Source organism: Fukomys damarensis, unplaced genomic scaffold (genome assembly GCF_012274545.1).
Source record: "Fukomys damarensis isolate Sample0158 unplaced genomic scaffold, DMR_v1.0_HiC HiC_scaffold_32, whole genome shotgun sequence".
Lineage (NCBI taxonomy): Eukaryota > Metazoa > Chordata > Mammalia > Rodentia > Bathyergidae > Fukomys > Fukomys damarensis.
In genome coordinates, this window is record NW_022900944.1 from 18,263,689 (window position 1) to 18,280,717 (window position 17,029).

The window sequence follows — 17,029 nt, forward strand, 5'->3', positions numbered from 1 at the left end:
AAAAAAAAAAAAAAAAAAAAGCTCTACTCATTTGCAAAAGTAAAACGCTGAATTTTTTACACTAAGGATTTTCAAAGGAAATCGGTGATCAGAGTGATTATGTTGAGATTAAAACAAAATAGAAGAGAGAAAGCTGTCTTCAGTCTTTGTGGCCTGTAAGTTATTTCACTGCATCAGTGAAAGTCATCTTTCCAAGATCTGTACAGAAGCCCTAGCTGCCAGGCCCAAAGAGCACATTCTAATTCCCCTCCCATGTGGTCTCCACAGAGTTTGAATCACCTGACCTCTTCCCTATGGCTGTTCCTCCCTTGGCTGTTATGAGCGCAGGCTGTTGTAATTCCCATCTTGACTTCGTTGGCAGTACCTGCAATTCCGGCTTTTCCGACGTCCCTCATGCTGTCTTCTAAAAGCTCAGTACTCCTTCTTTGAGCAAATTTCTTATTTCATTGGTTCATCCATTCATCATGTTCGGAAGGAAGCTAGTTCTCTTTTCCTTCTGCTTCCCTGCTGTGTGATGGTCCTGCTCCTCCCTTGGCCCATGGTCACCCCTTCTACCCAACAAATCCAGCCTGATACGTGGACATCATCCAGAATTCCTCCCCCTTCTGTCATCCAGTCAGCCAGTCACCAAGTTCAGATGGGTTCTACACCCTTAACACCTCACTCTCTCCTTCCCTATTGTGGTGGTTCTAAGGCCTGGCCATCTCTAAGCTGCATACAGCATGCAAATAGCAAAGATGAGCAAATCCACCTGACTGAGAGGTGAGATGGCTTCGTGCTGGCTACTGCATTGGTCTGCCTCTCTGCAGGGTAGAGGGGGCTTCAGTAGCAAATTCACCTTTGCCAGTTTCCTCTGCAGCTCTCTGCTATTGTTCATGCTGCTGCTTTCCCTTGTGGCTGCCTAATCCCCACTGGTTTCTCAAAATATATCTTATAATTCACCCCACTTCTTTTCCTCCTCTATTACAATCTTTATTCTGAGTTGAAATTATACTTTGCGTTTTCTATTCCAGCTTTGCTCCGAGTACTGTAGAGAAGCTGCGTCTCCTCTGAGTCTTGGAGCATGTTTCTTATCTTTGTTGCACATGTGGCCCAATTTCAGGCACCTGCCTGGCATTGAGGGGCCCAGAAAGCAGGTCTGTGCCTCTGAATACCTTGTTTGTTCATTTCACCCTGTACCTAGAGCCCAGAACTCATTCTAACCTACTATTCAGACCCCTTCTGCTCACTGATGTGTTGCAGGATTCTCTAAACCAGAGATCAGACTATCAACTTTCATTAGGGGCAAAAGTGAACCACTTCTTTTCCTCACAGATGATTAATGCCTATTATTATGCTGGAACTCATTGTGGGGGGAAAAAAAAAGATATTTATCAGTGAGAAACCACAAAGACAAGAGGCCTTGGCTGATGTGAATTCCTCTCTATTAACTGATAACAAGATAATTGAAGAAGATAGGCATATTACCCAGTTTAGGTGATTCTGCTAAATCTGTCTTATTAAGTGGAATTGCAGTGGAGTTAGAACTGCCTGCTGTGCCTTCACAAGGCTGGGGTAATTGTGGTCAGCATCTCTAGGTGCTGTAGGGATGAAGAGAAAGAAAAATGGTTACTGACTCCAGCTTGGACTTTTGATATGAGATCAGTCACAAAACGAAGTCAGGCTTCTTATACTTTGGACGTATCTGACCTATTTTAAAGTCATGCATTTGCACATATGAATTTAAACAGTGCACCAATAAAAGTTTATGGCACCAAAAGCTGCACTATTTAGTTTTAGTCAACACTCATATTTATAAAAGCAAACATTAATAGTATACTTCTTTTAAAAAATAAATGGTACAAAATATCCAAATCCTCACACACTTTTATTTCAGCACAGCACACCTCTTACTGGAGGGAAAATATATATTGTGTAATTGTATAATAAAATTTTGGGTGTGGCGGCACATGCCTACAATCCCAGCACTTGAGAGGCTGAAGCTGGAGAATTGCCAAGAGTTCGAGACCAGCCTGGACGACATAGGGAGATTCTGTGTCAAAAATAATAACATAAAATAAATGTTTTAGACAAATATCATTTGGTCAGTAGTGCTGCATGTTTTAAAAAACACAAAGAAGTTACTCAAGTCTTACGGGCTATAGGAAGTCTTGTTCTGTGTTGGAAGGTAATTTAAATTTCCCTACTCCCACTTCCCATATGATGCTTAACTCTGTCCTACGAAAATCTGCAAATGCTCCTGTGAATACTTGCAGTGAGAAGGAGGGAAATTTACGTCTCCCAAAACAGCTCATTTCATATTTATAGATAATAGCTGATAATTATTGAGAACTTACTATGTGCCAGGTACTGAACTAAGCATTTTGTCTTCAGAATCCTAGGTAATCTTCATCAAGATCTCGTAAAATGGTGCTCTGAATATTTCATTTTACAGATAAGGAAACTGAGGCTTAGCGAGGTTGGGCAATTCTCAGAATCACACAGCTGGAATATAGAGGGCCTGGCTTTGAGTTTGTGGTCCTCATTCTTATAACAGTATCCATATGAAGCTTCTCTTCCCGTTGTTGATCGGAAGTTAGGGGTCTTAATTTGAGGGGAGATGACACGAAATATGCCTGGTGCCTTTTTCATATAGTTTCCCATCTTATCCTCTCTACTCCTTTAATGTTTCCACCGGATCCCTAAGGATGACATCACCTTAGGGTGATGTCCTGGGGTAGATAGTTCCTACTCCCATCAGAACTGTGGTAACTGTCATCTGAGAAAGCTCTCTTTTAGGCTGTGTAATTAACAAATAATAAAGTTATATTTGAGGTAAAATCAACTTTATTGGCAGTGTGAAGACACAAGGTTGAGCCATGTGGTTAACTGAAGCTAGGAGATGTTTCCTATACATATTGAGAAGTTACATTTCTGTTACCCTATATCCACAGAGTTAGTGTTTTGAACTTGAATTTAGAACTTCGCATTTACCATACTTAGATTTTATTGTAATAGCATGGTTTGCTATTTCAGAATGCTAAAATCTGTTAGATTAAATTTTTGTAATATAACATGTTTTTGGTATTCCTTTAGTGTCCATTAAAAGTTGCCTTTATAGTAAGTCACCCCAAACTTAGTAGATTAAAATAACAGTTTGGCCTCTAAGCCTCTGTGTCAGAGTGAGGTTGGTGGCCAGGGATTTAGCTCTCTGCCTTCCTCGCAAGCTCAAGTTTCTGAGTCCAATCCCTGGTACCAAAAAAAAGAAAAAAAAAAGTTAGGTTAGGACAATTCTGAGGTTCTTTTGGACTCAGGGGGTTCATTCATGCATCTGTGGTCAGCTGCCAGTCCAGTCGAAGCCAGTTGGTTTAGAAAGGTATCTAATGAGATGGCCAATCTCTTCATGGTCTCTCATCTTCCAGGGAATCAGCCTGAACTTATCCCAGGACCCATTTCCTGACAAATGAAATCAAGAAAAACTCCGTGGATCCAAAGCTCAGGATAGGCGAACTGTCACTTGCTCCACATTCTATCAGCCAAAGTAAGTTCCAAAGTCCAGCAAACTTCAAGGCTGGAAAATATACTTTATCTCTGATGGAAGGAGATAATATCACTTAGAAAGTTTCAAAGTCACTTTAAAGTCTCTACGTTTAGGAGGACATGAAAAGCGTGGATCTTTTAAAAATCTACCAACACTTAGGATCATGTCTCCTGTGGATTTGATAAACGCCCTGTCAAAATTATCCTTTAAAAATTTTATAGGAATTTCAATTGATGAAGGTTTTAAAATAAGGCTTTTTTATAGTTTAGATAACCATAATAAATATACTGTGAACAATAAAATAAAATATGCATGATAAACTACATCATTTTTATTAAGTTTATTGGTACATTTTAGGTATACAAAACAGTTATATTCATGATTGGGATTTTGTACCTTTACATGACTTATCTTGGTTCTTATTTTTCCCCATTCCCCAGCCCTCCCCTCACCCCCTCCACCCTTCCCTGTTTACAAGGACATTGTTTTCATGATTTTCCTTTTCTCATATTTTTTCTTTCCCTTTCCCCTACTCCTCCCACTTCCTCTATTCTTTTAGAACTTTTTTTCCTATTACACATTATCAATGATATATTTTGATCCTTATTTATACTTTCAGTTTTTCACACCAGAGAAACTATTCATTATTTACATATATTCCCTATTTATTTCACTTAAGAGTATGGCCTCATCTACTTAGCTATAAATGTCTCTAGCTGCTTATTCTTTATGGCTGAGTAGTATTCCACTTTGTAGAAAAACCACATCTTCCTTATCCAGTCTCCAGTTGATGGGCAATTGGGCTGTTTCCAAGTTTTACCTGTTATAAACTGTGCCACTATAAACATGGGTGTGCATATATTGCTGTGGTATGATTCTTTTAATTCTTTTGGGAACATACCAAGCAGAGGAATACCTAGGTCAAACGGGACCTCTAATACTAGTCGTTTGAGGTATCTCCATACTGATTTTCACAGTGGTTGCACCAGTCTGCATTCCCACAAACAATGAAGAAGGGTTCTTTTCTCACCACAATCCTGCCAGCATTTGTTTTTGGTTAATTTCTTGATAGCAACCATTCTTTCTGGGATGAGGTGGCATCTCAGTGTTGCTTTCTTCTGCATCTCTCGAATGACCAGTGATGTTAAACATTTTTTCCATATATTTATTTGTTATTTCTACTTCTTTGTCTGAGAAATGTCTGTTCATTTCAGATGTCCATTTTTAAATTGGGTCTTTATATTTGGGGGGGGTCTGATTTTTTTTTTTTTTAGTTCTTTATATATTCTAGGCAGTAGACCTTTGTCTGAGGAACAGCTGGTGAAATTTTTTCCCCATATTGTGGGTTGTCTCAGCTTTGCTGGTGATTTCTCTTGCAGTGCATATTTTAAGAATATGAGATCCCAGTTGTTGATTCTTTGTGCTAGTTCCCATGCAACTGAGGATTTGTTCATAAAGTCATTTGCTATGCCAGTGTCTTCAAGAGTTCTACCTAACTTATCTTCCAGCAAGTTTAGTTTTTCTGTGTTTATATTTAGATCTTTAATCCACTTGGATTTTAGCTTAGTGCATGGTGAAAGGCACAGGTCTAGTTTTAATCTTTGGCAAGTTGAGATCCAGTTTTTTCAGCACCATTTATTAAAGAGGCTACCTTTCCTCCAGTGAGTATGCTTGGCTCCTTTGTCAAAGATGATGTGGCTGAGTGTGTCTGGTGTTGTTTCTGCATCTTCTAATCTATTCCACTGATCCTCTGGGTCTTTTTTTTCCAGTACCATTACCATGCTTTTTTTTTTATCACAGTGGCTTTGTAGTATAGTTTCAAATTGGGGATTGTGATGCCATGTCTCTGTTACCTAGGATGGCTTTTGCTATTCTAGGTCTCTTCTGATTCCAAATGAGTTTTTGGATTGTTTTCTCTAGTTTTGTGAAATATACTATAGGAATTTCAATCAGAGTTGCATTGAATCTATATAGCAGTTTTGGAAGTATGGCCATTTTCACTATGTTGGTTCTTCCTCCCCAGGAACAAGGGGTGTCTTTCCATCTTCTTATATCCTCTTCAATATCTTTATTCAGAGTGTTGTAATTCTCAGTGTAGAGGGCTTTTGCTTCCTTCATTAGATTGATTTCTAGTTGTTTCATTTTTTTGGATGCTATTGTGAAAGGGATTGTTTCCCTAATTTCTCTCTCAGTGCATCTGTTATTTGTGTACCACAAGGCTATTGATTTTTGAGTGTTGATCTTGTATCCAGCTACTTTACTGAATCTGTCAATAAAGTCTAGAAGTTTTTTGGCAGAGTTTTTTGGTTCTTCTATGTAGAGTATCATATCATCAGCAAATAATGACAATTTAACTTCTTCCATTATTATCTTTATTGCTTTTATTTCTTTCACTTGTCTACTTGCTGTGGCTAATGTTTCCAAAACTATATTGAACAGGAGTCATGATAGTGGTCATGCTTGTCTTGTTACTGATTTTAGCATGAAGGTTTTCAGTTTTTGACCATTTAGTATGATGTTGGCTGTTGATTTTTCATAAATAGCCTTCATCAAGTTGAGATAAAGACCATCTATTCGAATTTTTTGCAGGGTTTTTATCATGAATGGGTGTTGAATTTTATTGAATGCTTTTTCTGCATCTATTGCGATGATCATATGGTTTTTGTCCTTGACTCTGCTAATATAGTTGTATTACATTTATTGACTTATGCATGTTGAACCATCCTTGCATCCTTGGGATAAAACTGACTTGGTCAGGGTGTATGATCTTGATGATCATCTGTATTCTGTTTGCCAGTATATTATTGAGGATTTTAGTATCTATGTTCATTAGGGAAATTGGCCTGTCGATCCCCTTTTTGGTTGGATCTTTGTATGCTTTTGGAATCAAAGTAACACTTGCTTCCAGGAATGAATTTGGAAGTATTGCTTCCGTTTTAATTTCACTGAAAAGTTTAAAGAGTAGTGGCAATAGTTCTTCTCTAAATGTCTTATAGGATTCAGCAGTGAAGCCATCAGTACCTGGGCTTTTCTTAGTTGGTAAATTTTTAATTATGTTTTCAGTTTCACTGATTGTAACTGAGGTATTTAAAATTTTTAGAATAGAAAGATTCACAAGGACCATCAATGAGAAAATATTTGTAGATGAGATTGAGCTCTGTTTGGATTTGAAAAAGTTGAGGCTAACATCTGGACTGGGTGAAAAGAATGAAACAACTGTTGAAGTCAGAGTTGAACATGTGTTATTGTTATAGCAAAGTGTGACAGCTCAGCATTACAGCTAGGTGTTAGAGCTCTGTGTCACAGCCAAGTGTTACAGCTTTCTGAAAGTCTCTGGATATGGAGAAACAGAGGACAGCCCTAGAGAGATGGAGGGAACCTTTATTAAGGCTCAGAGGAGTTCATACTCCAAAGTGTGAGCCCTGAGTAGAAATGGAAGCAGCCTTATATAGAGATCTACGGGGGAGAGGGGCAGCCCAAGTGCCAGCTGAGTATGCTCACAGAAGCAGGAGGATGGAGTTAACAGAATACTCCTGAATCATCTGGTAGGAACATCTGCAGCTTGAGCAGTTACATTGCTTGAACAGAACACCTTATGGCAAAAACATGGAGAGGGAGGGGGACTTGGTAACAAATACAGGCCTGCCCTTTTGTACATTATTTCCTTATCATTGCAGCTCACAGGACCACAGAAGAGTGGAGTGAATACTGGGGGGTGGGTGGGGGGAGAAGGAGTTGCTAGATCTGGCATGACAGAACTAGAATTTGACTTTGATTTTATAAACAGTGAGGAACTAGAGACAGTTCTTGAGCAAATAGATAATGTGGCTAAATTTTTTTGTAAGACCAACCTAGCATTCATTTGAATGGGACATTTTTGAGACTGGGAAACCATTCAGAATAAGCCTTACAGTAAGCCTTTGTTCATTTTTAAATTTTAACTTATTAAAACCAGATATCTGATATCTCTGTTTCCTAAGGTAGATAAGTATTGGCCTCAGTAACTACCCTGCTAATTTAAGGAGCAGATATCTGGTGCCAGTATTTGAAAGACGTGAATATGTTCTTTTTTGTAAAGAAGAGAAAATGGAAAAACAACCACTTCTGCTTAAATCTGAGTCATATCATGTGTACAGACTTTTCAGTGTTATTTCCTTCCATGGTAAAATGATGGTTTGCAGAAATAAAAAGCTGACATTTTCAAGTTTTAAAACTTGGTGATTGAACAAAACTGAGTAATCATAAAATTCTGACTTTTCTCTTCTGGCATGCAATCCCTTCTTGCTGTAAGAAGACAGAAAAGACTGAATCCTGCTTGTTGACAATCTCTGTAATAAGGAAATCTCTAATCAGTGTTCTAATACCAAGACACTGAGGGAGCTGGGAAAATTGCTGAATGTTTACAAAACAGTTTGCGATCTCCTTAGCAAAGTGCTGTAGCAGTGCAGATGCTATCACCAGCTGTATGGGGCAATGGAGGTCCTTCTCTGCAGTGAATTCCACGTTGATCTAATTTTAAATGTCAGTAAATAATAAATAAAATGTTGGGGAAATACAGGTGATTATTTGATGATCTGATATTGTAATAAAGGAGGATTTTGTTAGCTTAAAAGTAATGAGGCCCTAATGTACTGACGTGTCTAGCCAATGATTACCAGTAACTGTGAAAACTACTAAATTATTGGGAAATTTTCAAAGAATAGATCAGGCTGACAATAGAGAGCACTAGTTTTAACATCATTAAGATAGGGACACTCAGATATTATGTTTCATGCAGGATGTAAGAAGTTGGTATCAGCACCATGAAATATCTTGCCTAAACAAATTAGCAAAAGCTTGTCAAATCAGATCTAACTATGAATTGATAGAAAATTTAGGGGACAAAGGAATATAGTAAATATTTTCTGAAGAATACAATCATCCAAATTTTAGAAGTGGGATCTTCTTGAGGATGAAAGATCCAATTTTTCAACAAATAAATAGCCAAGAATGGAAAAGAGTGGAGGGGTTTAAATGACATCAACTAAATTCAGCATGTGGGTCTCATTTAAAATTCTCATTTGATGCAAGAATACAATTCCACAATGACATTTTTTTAAAAATCAGGGACTATTGAGCCCGACTGGATATTAACTATGAAGGAATTACTGTTAATGTTGATATATGTTGATTATTTTTAAAAATCTTATTATATGTGACATAATATTATGTCTGAGATTTACTTTAAAATACTTCAACAACAAAAAAAAAAAATGAGGAAAGGAGAATCGGTGAATAGGAATTACAAAATGAGACTGGGGGGCCAGGGATTTAGCTCAGCGATTCCACTGACTGCCTTGGAAGCGCAGAGACCTGAGTTCGATCCCCGGTACCAAAACCAAAACAAAAAAACAAAATGGGACTGAGAATGTGGCTTAGTGATAGGGTGCCCTTGGATTTGATTCTGAATTAGGACAAAATGAGTTTCAGAGTATTTGTAATTATTGTGCTAGATAGTAAGTACATGTGGGTTCACTACAGCATTCCCTTTACTTTTGTGTTATTTGTAAATGCTCATTCAAATTATTTGAAAATCTTTGGAAAATATCACAAAGGAAGAGGTGAAAATATTATATTATACTAAGAATTTCTATGCCTACTTAAACAATGGGCTAGAGAAAATATTAGTTACAAATATGGCAAAGATTTAGATTTCAGTGTTATAAACATACACATGCATATAGCTATGCAGGTTGATAGGAAAAATGCTAAAAAACCAACAGCTAAAGGGTATAAATATAGAATTCAAAGAGCAAAATGTAAATTGCTTAAAATATCCTTTTAGAAATTACCATAAAAAGCAAGTTGATAGTGAGACCCTGTCTCAAAAAACAAACAAACAAACAAACAAAAAAACAACAACAAAAAAAAGCAAGTTGAATTATTTCACAACTGCTAAATCAAGCTAGCTTCTACAACAAATATACTTTTTATGTCCTGGAAAACAGTTATTTTCTATGATCAATAGAGACTTTTTAAAAATAGTCTCTTCTTAAATGCCATCGTGTCATGTGCTGTACAGTAAGGGTTATTTTTGGAAAATCTTTTTAACACCTCTCTAGGCTGATAAAATCCTGGCCAAGAACTCTTTCAAGGACTGAAGAGGGAGTGTGTCCACTGAACCCAGGAAGTGGGTTGTGAGAAGGAAGGGCTTTGCTCAGTGTCGCCAGGGTGTTGACAGTGTTCTTAATTTGGTTGATAGTCGTATGGGTGTCCCTTTGTGGCTACTTCTTAAGCTGTATATAGGGATTATTATGCCTGTTTTAGTACATATATTATTTGTATGAGAAAAAAAGTAAACCCCTACAAATGTGATCAGCTGGATGCCTTGTGTCACTTGAAATCGACTTGAGTGACCGAAGAGGACATAAGTGCCTTGGAGTGGAGTCAAGCTGATAGTAGATCTGGGATTTATAATGGTAGAGGTTGCTTCCCCAAGACAAGCTTGTAAACCTTTTCTGGTTATTGATAATATGTGTGAAAGGCATCCCTGGCAGTTGGGGAAGTGTTCGGTTAAGGAACTATTCTAAAATTAAAATATCCTAGGGAAGCCTAGAATCCCCTGAAAAGTTTTTCGGTTTTGTTTTGTTTTTTAGGTCTCCTACATATGAGATATTTTTATTCACCAGAAAAATGCCCTGAATATGGTAGATAAAGATACTGGCATCATGACCTCCCAAGAATGGGCAACATTGGTTCTTTTCTAGTAGTGAAGATGGATTTATTCCCAATTAAATCAGATCCTCTTGTTCACCTCAGATATTCAACATGATTTGTCCATGGTCATGTAGTTTTTTAAAAAAGATAATTGGTAAATGTGACCCCAAAATATCCAAAGAAGATGTGATTATTTTTGGAGAGTTGTGGAGATAATATGTTAGAAAGTGTTTTGAAAAAAATTCTATTTTGTCAGAAAAGTAGGAAGATGTAAACACAATAGTAATTCTATAGTTTATTGTCTTCTCGACCATTTAAATGAGGAATACTTTTCCTGAAGTCATGTCCCTATCATTATGGTCTATAAATCTTTTTTTTTTCTTTTTGTTTTTTTGAGACAGACTTGCTATTCAGTTCAGTCTGAGCTTGGACTCACTATGTAGCCCAGGTTGGCCTTGAACTCACTGCAATCCTCCTGCCTCAGCCTCCCAAGTGCTGGGGTTACAGACATATGGCACCATGCCTGGCTATAAATCTTTATTCCCATTTTGTTCTATAAATCTTTATTCTGACTTGCCTCTCTGATCTCATTTAACTTTATTAAATTACTTAGAAATAAACTGTTATATTCTATTTTCAATAAAATCCACCTAGGAATAACAGATTTAATTTTAATATTCCATCCAGAAGTTTATAATGATAAGTAGAAATGACATCCGATTATTTATAGTAGAATCTTGAAGCTTTTCCCTGGCTTTAAAAAGATTTTTGTTCTGATTATGAAAGTACTTCTTTTTCTTCCTCATTATAGGTAATTTGGAAAATTCAGGGAAAATCAAGAAGGAAATAAAAATTTCCACAAAGAAAACCAGATAATATTTTGCTATATTTTCTTTCTACGTATAATTTATTTATATTATATAATTTAAATTATTCAACAGTTGCAGTTTTCTACATGTTTTACCTTCCCATTATAGCATGACCATTTTTAATGCCTTCAGATTACTAAAGTGTGATTGTATTACTATAGCTTAAATTATTTTTACCAATGACCAATTCTGGACATTTTGTTGTTTCTGGCTTTTGTCATTTTTAGTAATGCTAAAGTAAATGCTGAAATACCTAGATATGTGTATGTTTCTGTAATTATAATTATTCCTAGAAATGAATTATGAAAGTTAGAAACTTAAAGATCCACAATATTTATTTCCTAATTACATTTCAGAGAAGTTATTCAATCTGTATTTCTACTAACAACTTATAAGAATGCCAGCCACATCCGCGTTGAATATTATAATTTTAATCTTTGCTAGTTCAGTAAGTTACATCACGATGTCACAGTTTTCATTTTTATTATTTGTTATTAATGGTGTTATTTTTCCTTATACTCATTTTTAATATTTTTGTTTATAGTATACAATTCTGTTTTGATCAATTTTTCTAGTAGAACTATAGCATTTTTATTTAGACTTTTTAAAAAATTTGTGACAGGGACAGAAGAAAAAGATAGCAAATCATGTATTTAATTGTGGACCTGTTTACAATGACCCCACCTCTCGCCTTCTCTCTTGTTTGATCTGCATAAGGAGGAATGTTGGGTCCACATCTCTGCTGAATGAAGTGAGGTGCAGCTGGGAGGATTCAGGTTAAACGGACTGGTGTACATGAGAAAGGACTGAAAATACTTCTTTTAAAGAGAGCAAATTATGAGGAGTTCATTTTCAATACTGACTTCAATACATGCTATCAAGCTGCTAGAATTAATACAGTGTGGTGTGGTCATAAGAACATATAAAAACCAATGAAACAAACAAACAAAAGCCAATGAACCAAAATAGAATATAATTATATATCTACACATGGCCAATGGCTGATATCTCATTGGGGAAGCTATACCCTTTATTAAGCAGTGTCGGAACAACTAGGCATCCAAATTAAAAATAGGGACCCAGCCTTAAAAGATACACATATATTAACTTTATTTTTTTTATTTTTTATTTTTTTGGTACCGGGGATTGAACTCCGGTCCTTGCGCTTGCAAGGCAGGCCACCGAACTGCTGAGCTAAATCCCTGGCCCCAAATATTAACTTTAAGCTTTTTTTGGGGGGGTACTGGGGATTGAACTCAGGTCCTTGTGCTTGCAAGGTTGGCCACCGAACCGCTGAGCTAAATCCCCAGCCCACAAATATTAACTTTAAATGGGCTACTTACCCAAACATAGCAGCTATAATTGTGGCACTTAAAATAAAATGCAGGGGAAATATCTTTGTGACTTAACTATACAAAGATTTATTAGATATGACACAAAATAATGTGAACCACAAAGTGGCGAAATTGGTAAATTATAACTGTATGGTATACCTAAAATGTACCAATAAACTCAATGAGGAAAAAAAAATTGGTAAATTAGACTTTACCAAAATCCATATAGGGTAGTGCTTGCTTCTAATCAAACACATAGGAAGCTGAGGGAGGAACATTGTAAGTTCAAGGCCAACCTGGGCTATAATAAACTGAAGACCAGCCTGGATTACACAGTGAGACCCTGTCTTTAAAAAAAAAAAAAAAGAAAGAAAGAAAACAAACTGTTGCCAGGTGTGATGTAATCCCAGCACTGAAGAGGCTGAGGCAGGAGGATCACCATGAGTTCTAGTACACTCTAGGTTGCATGGTGAGTTCAAGGCAGGCCTGAACAAGATAGTAAGACCCTATCTCAAAAATATATAAACAGATAAATAAAACCTGACCTTCAAAAGATAAAAAACAAGAAAATCAAAAAGGAAGCCATAGATTGGGAGAATGTATCCACAATACATATTTCTGACTAAGAACTTAAATAAAAGATATGTAATGAACTCTCACAAGCCAAAATCCAAAAAAGCACAAGCACAAAACAGTTTAACAACAGGCATGTAATTTGAATAGATACTCTGCAAATAGGACATTCAAATTGACAGCAAGCAGTAGAGAATTGATCAACTGGATCAGTCATCACTAAAATGTAAATTTAAGATAAAACACAATCCTCTGAGGAGCTAAATTCTTTCTTTCTTTTTTTTTTTTTTTTTTGGTACTAGGGATCAAACTCAGGACCTTATGCTTTCAAGGCAGGCGGCAGAACCACTGAGCTAAATCCCCAGCCCCATGAGCAGCTAAATTTTAAAAGATAGAAAATGTGAAGTATTGGGAAAGTCATGAAAATCAGAATCCTAAACATTGCTTCTAGATGAACAAACAGATAGGAAACAGTGTGATAGCTGCTTATAAAGGTACATGCATGAACACACACACACACACACACACACACACACACACACACACCCTATGAGAAGAAAACCCACTCCTAAATATTTACTTGAGAGAGATAAAGGCATGTGTGTCCACATAGACCTACATGTGATGTTCCCAACAGCTTTCCTCATTATTGTCAAAAACTCAATACAATCCAAATGTTTATCAACAGATTCATGGATAAAAATTGTGACGTGTTTATAGGATGAAGCACAACTCGGCAATAAAAGGAACAAACTATTGGTGCAACTAATGTCATCAGTTATCTCACCAAGAGCACACAGAGGGAACAAAGCCAAACAGCAACAAATGCAAACTGTTGGATCCACTTACTTTCCAAAACTGGAGAAAAACTAAAGGCGATCTACAGTAACCATCAGAGGTTAATCGGGACAGGGGTGGGTGACTGCCAAGAGATGGGCATCGGGGAGCTTTCTTGAAGATGTAAATGAGACAGGAACTTTCAGTGTCTTGATTGTGGTGAAAAGTACATATGCGTACATGTTTCAAAAATCGTAGACCTGAACATCTAAACTACAGAAACTTCACAATTGCATGTGCATAGGAATTGGGCTGCGTTGTATTTGCTCAAAATTCACAGGTTGACTTCCACATCCCCAGTACCTCAGAATGTGGCTGTATTTAGCATCAGGGCCATAACAGGCATAATTACTTAAGGAGGTGGACTCCATGGTTAATGTGACGGATGGCCTTGTGAAAAGAAAACCTGTGAAGAGAGACAGGCAGGTGCAGAGGGGGACGATGGGAAGACATGGGGAGAGGAGAACCATCCGTGAGCCGAGGAGAGAGTCCTGGGGCTCGTGCTTCCCTCATAGTCTCAGGAAAAACCAGCCCTGCTGTGCGGGGAAGGATGGAGAGAGCATAGTGAACAGGAGGAGGGGTTCGGTGGGATAGGAACAGGAACCTCTAATGCTCTGTAGCTCAGGAGAGTGACTATGGTTAACTGCAATTAAAATATTTTCAAATAGCCAGTAGAGAGAATTTCAAATGTTCCCAACAAAAAGAAATGATATGGGTCAGAAGTGATCGATAGCCCAAGTACCTTACACTCATGTATTGACGTGTCACACTGCACCCCATGAATATGTAGTGCCAGTACTGTGTGCCAGTTAAAAATGAAAAGAAGCAATAAAAAATAAAACAGAAATATAGAGATGTCTGCTTTGGGGAAAAACATGAAAAAAGAAAGAAGTCAGAGAAGTTTGGCAGGAGACTGAAGAAGGCCACAAGACAAAAGTCAGAGCAGAGCCGGGCATGGGTCGGTAGACCCAGAACTCCGAAGGCTGAGGCAGGAGCATCACCATGAGTTCCATGCCAGCTTGGGCTACATAATGAGACGTTGTGTCCAACTTCCCCCAAAAGAGCCTGAGTGGGTGCAGTTTGGGGTAAAATGATAAGAGATCTGGACAGCTGCTTTGATGGCAGAGGCTTTGGTAAGGATGGGCAGAGAGGATTTTTGGTAAATTTCACAACAGTGAAATGCAGAGAAACCTCATGTCTTTTGTCCCTCCATACAAAATAAAACCATCTTTAATGAAAGATCTTCACAGCTCTTCAAGGTCATGGCTTCGGATTCATATATTGCTTGGATGTGCTCCTGGGCTAGGATGCACCTTAGAGGAAATGAGAAAGCCCAGCTTTATTATTTAGGTTGAGCTCGTATAATAAACATATATAATCCTGTCATATTTTAAATGAGTATTTTCCTTTACTGGCTATTTAACTTTTAAAAGCTTTTATAAAACTTTATAAAGGGCCGGGGACTTAGCTCAGCGGTTCGGTGGCCTGCCTTGTAAGCGCAAAGACCCGAGTCCAATACCCAGTACCAAAAAAACCCAAAAAACTTTATAAAGGTAACTACACATAAATGCTTCTAATTTGGCATAAAAGATTCATTGATTGAGACTCTAAAAGTCAGTTTTCCTTTATATTACTTTAGAGTGAGAATTTTCATAAATATTTTGAAAGGTGGATGTGGCAACTTCTAAAAGTTATACTTCAAATCTCCCTTCTCCTACTTGGGAAAGATGTTTTCTGTAAATAAATACAGTATGGAGCTGTAGAAACACAGATGTTTAAGGGAGTTTTGAGAAAATACCACCCCTGAGCAGGTCACTTGGACCAATGCTGCCAATCAGTTGTCTTCTTTCAGTTGTATGATGACATTTTTTGACATCTAAATAAGTATCTATCGCTTCTCGGCCTTTTGGCTAAGATCAAGTGTAGTATCTGTTCTTATCAGTTTAAATAAGTATCTACATCTATATATCTCTGTATTTATGTGATTAAATCTATATGTGTGTATTAACATTTAACACTAGGTAATTGCAAAATCATTGATTTTTGATATATAGAATGGGGTGAAGCTCTAGGTTAATTATTTTTCTTCAAATTATCCAATTTTCTAGCATCATAATTAGAAAGTTAATACCTTCCCTGTTAACATGTGATACATAGAACATTTGAACTTTTAATATTTATTTTCAATTTGGTCACCACACTAAACTTTTGCAAAATTAATTCCAATGTTTATTCATTTATTCTCTTGGATTTTCTAAATGCAAGTGCATAGTTTAGAAATGAAGTAACAGAAAGAAGATTAAAATTAATAAAATTAATCGTGTCTTGTATTTTAACTGGAACATTTTCAAGGAAAACTTTTATAATATTGCAAAGCAGTACTCAGCTCATAGCTAATGATGGGACCTCAGAGACTTTCCACTTTAATTCCGAAACCAGAGCGGGATGTCCATTCATTAAAATGACTTTTATTATAGATGTGTTTCAAATGTCTTTAATCCTCCCATTAGCTTAGTAAGGCTTCATTAACACGGAACACATTTAACGTTGATTAAACACATAGCACATCAATAATACTGTATTGTCTGAGGAAACCCAGACATGAAAGGTAAGGAATGTGCCCAGGTCAAGTAGATGGTAGGATCTGATCCCACGTCTGTGATCTTCCAGTCAGTTCAGCTCGCTAGAGCTGCTACCAGCTTGCTCCTCCAGCCAGACCAAAGCATTCCATGTGAAAGTAGCTTGGAGTTTTATAGTGTCATTCTTCATACAATTCATTGTGCATTTTTCACACTTAACTTTGTGTGAAGTAGGTGCATGGACATTCCTAAATAATAGCAAATAAACACTGACACCGAAATCGCTTACCTCGCAGGTAGTTTAGCCACATGGTAGTGTGTTCCATCCATTCCCTGGGAAGGGATAAACCAAAGTACTCAAGGAAATATGGCTCCATGCTCAGAGCTGCCCTTGATGTTTAATTACGGCTGGGGAGGGGAGCTTTCTCTCATACGTGTCTGATAGTGATGCATTGGTATAATTTTGTGAGAGGACTGATACAAGTTTAGGGGATTGGAAGGAAGCCAGACTAAGGAAGGCTAATTGCCCTGTTATGCTGGGAAAGAAAAGCTACAGGGCAGTGTTCAAGTTATTATGTGGGTACAATTTGTGATAGGGAAGGTGGCAGACTCTCTCTCCGT

General features: G+C 37.2%; 1 protein-coding gene and 1 pseudogene across 6 annotated transcripts in view; both read left to right on the plus strand.

Moving 5' to 3' along the window:
• Positions 1-17,029, plus strand: part of Rasgef1b (RasGEF domain family member 1B) — a 751,497-nt gene that overhangs the window by 616,947 nt on the left and 117,521 nt on the right. The gene's annotated exons all lie outside the window — the stretch shown is intronic.
• LOC117283935 lies at positions 15,720-15,842 on the plus strand (annotated as a pseudogene).